Source organism: Somniosus microcephalus, chromosome 2 (genome assembly GCF_052327205.1).
Source record: "Somniosus microcephalus isolate GS21.2 chromosome 2, FLI_Smic_1.0, whole genome shotgun sequence".
Classification (NCBI taxonomy): domain Eukaryota; kingdom Metazoa; phylum Chordata; class Chondrichthyes; order Squaliformes; family Somniosidae; genus Somniosus; species Somniosus microcephalus.
In genome coordinates, this window is record NC_140988.1 from 357,430,669 (window position 1) to 357,434,954 (window position 4,286).

The 4,286-nt window shown below is 44.0% G+C and overlaps 1 non-coding gene across 1 annotated transcript; it reads left to right on the plus strand.

The window, feature by feature from the left end:
• Positions 1–1,903: 1,903 nt before the first annotated feature.
• On the plus strand, positions 1,904–2,195 carry LOC147123697 (Nuclear RNase P). Its single transcript, XR_015075225.1, has one exon.
• Positions 2,196–4,286: the final 2,091 nt, after the last annotated feature.

Consider the following 4,286-nt stretch of genomic DNA (forward strand, 5'->3'; position numbering starts at 1 on the left):
TCCATGCCAGAATATTAACCCCAATCCCGTGATTTTTTATCTTAAGCAATAATCTTTTGTGTGGCACCTTGTCAAATGCCTTTTGGAAGTCTAAATACACTACATCCACTGGTTCCCCTTTATCCACCCTATATGTTACTTCATCAAAGAACTCCAGCAAATTTGGCAAACATGACTTCCCCTTCATAAAACCATGCTGACTTTGTCCTATTAAATTATGATTATCCAAATGTCCTGTTACTGTCTCCTTAATAATGGACTCCAAAATTTTACCTACCACAGATGTTAGGCTAACATCTAGTTTCCAGCCTTCTGTCTACTGCCCTTTTTAAATAAGGGTGTTACATTAGCAGTTTTCCAGTCTGCCGGGACCTTTGCCGAGTCCAGGGAATTTTGGAAAATTATTACCAATGCATCCACAATCCCTACCACCACTTCCCTCAAGACCCTAGGATGTAAGCCATCAGGTCCAGGTGATTTATCCGCCTTGAGTCCCATTATTTTACCGAGTACCACTTCCTTAGTGATTTTGATCGTGTTTAGCTCCTCCCCCCCTTTAGCCCCCTGTTTGTCCAGTGTTGGGATATTCTTAGTGTCTTCTACTGTAAAGACTGATACAAAATATTCATTCAGTGTTTTTGCCATCTCCATATTTCCCACCATTAATTTCCCAGTCTCATCCTCTAAGGGACCAACATTTATTTTAGCCACCCTTTTTCTTTTTATATAACTATAAAAACTCTTACTATTTGTTTTTATATTTTTTGCTAATTTACTTTCATAATCTATCTTCCCTTTCTTAATCAATCTTTTTGTTATTTTTTGCTGTCTTTTAAAGTTTTCCCAATCCTCTATCCTCCCACTAGATTTGGCTACCTTATATGCCCTTGTTTTTAGTCGAATACTATCCTTAATTTCTTTACTTAGCCACGGATGGCTGTCTTTTCTTTTACACCCTTTTCTTCTCAGTGGAATATATATTTTTTGGAAGTTGTAAAATAACTCCTTAAATGTACACCACTGATCATGTATCGTCTTACCCTTTAATCTATTTTCCCAATCCACTCTACTCAATTCCGCTCTCATACCTTCATAGTCTCCTTTATTCAAGCTTAGCACGCTTGTTTGAGATCCAACCTTCTCACCCTCTAATTGAATATGGAATTCCACCATGTTATGGTCACTCATTCCAAGGGGATCCTTTACTAGGACATTTTTAATTAATCCTGTCTCGTTACACAGGACCAGATCTAAGGTTGCTTGCCCCCTGGTCGGTTCAGTTACATACTGCTCAAGAAACCCATCCCTAATACACTCAATGAACTCATCCTCAAGGCAGCCCTGCCCAATTTGATTTGTCCAATTAATATGATAGTTAAAATCCCCCATAATTATAGATGTTCCCTTATTACAGGCCTCAACTATTTCCTGATTGATGCTCCGTCCAACAGGGTTGCCACTGTTCGGAGGCCTATAGACTACGCCCACTAGTGTTTTTTTCCCCTTATTTTTCCTTACCTTCACCCAAACTGTTTCATTATCCTGATCTTTTGACCCAATATCATTTCTCTGTATTACAGTGATTCCTTCCTTTATTAACATAGCCACCCCACCTCCCCTTCCTTCCTGCCTGTCCTTCCTGATCGTTAAATAACCTAGTATGTTTAATTCCCAGGCATTGTCACCCTGCAGCCATGTTTCTGTAATGGCCACAAGATCATACCCATATGTAGTTATTTGTGCCATTAACTCATCCATTTTGTTATGAATGCTATGTGCATTCAGATAGAGAACTTTCAAACCCGACCATTTCCCACATAAGCCGAAAATCGGGGCCACAGTCTCTGTCACAGGTGGAGCAGACAGTGGTTGAAGGGGCGGGTGGGTGGGGTGCTTGGGTTGACGTGGGAAGCTCACTGTAGAGGGCACATGCTGAGTGTGGATCATTCATTGCCTATACCTTGGGGAAGGTCTGAGGTAAGAGCCAATCACTGCCCTTGCAGGGTGTTACCTGATGTGGGTGAGGAAGTCACCTGAGATGTGATTCAGGCAGTAACAGAGAGCAGGAGAAGCAGTCCCAGCACTGTGGATGCAGTTACTGACTGGAATGGGAATGGCTTCTGGCTGGCTTGGTAAGCTCAATGTGTGAGATGAGACAAGAAATCTCACAACCCAATTCAGACTACTCTCCCACGCATATAAATTAAAAAAAACATTTAAAGAGCAGAGAAAGTTAGGGGGAAATTTGATATCGGTTTTCAAAATCATGAAGGGTTTTGATTGAGTAAATAAGGAGAAACTGTTTCCAGTGGCAGAAGGGTTGTTAACCAAAGCACATATTTAAGGTCATTGGCGAAAGAACCACAGGCGACATGAAGAGAATTTATTTTGTGCCCAGCCAGTTGTAATGACCTGGAAAGGACTGCCTGAAAGGGTGGCGGAAGCAGATTCAATAATAACTTTGCTTCCACCACCAACTTTCAAAGAGCCGTCACAGGCACGATGGGCCGAATGGCCTCTTTCTGTGCCGTATCATTCTGTGATTCCAACTGTGAACACAAATGGCATAATTCAAAAGGGAACTGGACAAGTATTTGAATTGCAGACTATTGAAAGTACGAGGGAAGGGCATGGAAATCAGGGCTCACAGCAGATTGCTCCAGTTAAAGGGCAACGCTGACACAGATTAATGGGCCGAACGGCCTCCTCCCGTGCTTTAATTTAAATGTTTTATAAATCAATGTGGTGCGGCAGTCATGCACGATTGAGAACCAGAAGGCATGATAACCCGCCGGGGAAGCAGATTCAATAGAAACTTTCAAAAGGGAATTGGAGAAATACTTGACAGGGTGAACATTAAAAAGACTATGGGGAAAGAGCGGGGGAGTGGGCCCAATTGGACAGCTCTTTCAATGAGCCGGCGCAGGCACGATGGGCTGAATGGCCTCCTTCTGTGCTGTATGATTCTATGAACCCGCCTGCTCTTTTCTGCACAGCAACTGCTGCCGAGCAACGGATGTGAAAGCTTTCTGATGTATAGGTGTAACGGAATGGATTACTCTCGGGCACGAGCACAACTGAGACAGGCTCCTGGGAGCATTTTTATGTGTAGCACTGGTGTGAGTGACTGTTATGTTGTGCACTGGAAGCTGGAGAAATGTCTGCCCCTGGCAATTATTTTCAGCTGTGAGGAAGACCTGCTCCTTCGCTCAGCTCCTGTTAAAGGTGCAATTTGCAAACTCAGGTCTTATTCTTTGCGGCTGTACGGGTTTCTTTTTCCACCTTTCTCTGATTCTGCCCAGTCACTTATGTTTAAGCATATTGCTTGTGACAAATCATTTTCTGGCTGCCTACTCACTTTGGTTCAAATTGTCAATGTGGGGATCTTGTTATTCTTCCGGCAGGCTACAGTTGGCTGGAGGCTTCAACCGTGCACTTTACAATTTATGTATTTGTTTGTGAATATGTGTGACTGATGGCAGTACTGCACAACATGTGTTTTTCCATTTTCAAGTCTTTGACTATATCAGTACTATGAGGTCAGCTATGAAACAGGCGGTGGGTGAAGCAGAAATCCTTCTACACTAAAAAGAGAAAGAGAGACTTGCGTTGATATCACACCTTCTGCAACCTCAGGACGTCCCGATGCGCTTTACAGCCAATGAAGTACTTCTGTGGTGTAATCACTGTTGTAATGTAGGAAGCGCAGCAACCAATCTGTGCACGGCAAGCTCCCACTAGCAGCAGTGAAATAAATGACCAGATAATCTGTTTTAGCTGTTGGTAGAATGTTGGTTGAAGGATAAATATTGTCGGGAACACCGGGGGGAACTCCCCTACTCCTCTCTGAAACAGTGCCGTGGGATTTTTTATGTCTACCTGAGAGGGCAGACGGGGCCTCGATTTAACGTCTCATCTGGAACTCAGCAGCTGTACAGTTCCTGCATGGGGTCAGCAGTACTGCGGCGGGATGTAGGAACATTGGCCAAGTTTCTCTATCCCTGCCCCCTGCTGTCATTTATATATGGTGGTATGGGCAAGGGACAAGCGACCGATATCTCTGCTGAAGGGGCAGGGCAGGGCGGGGGGAGGGGGTAGGTGTTGTGGGGGAAGGGGTGGCATAGGAAGAAAACTTCCAAACGGAATTTTCAGGGGTGGGGATCCAGCGATAGGCTTGTCTGCATGATTTTCTAACAGGACTAGATGCTGGAAGGATGTTCCCGATGGTCGGGGAGTCCAGAACCAGGGGTCACAGTCTAAGGATAAGGGGTAAGCTATTTAGGACA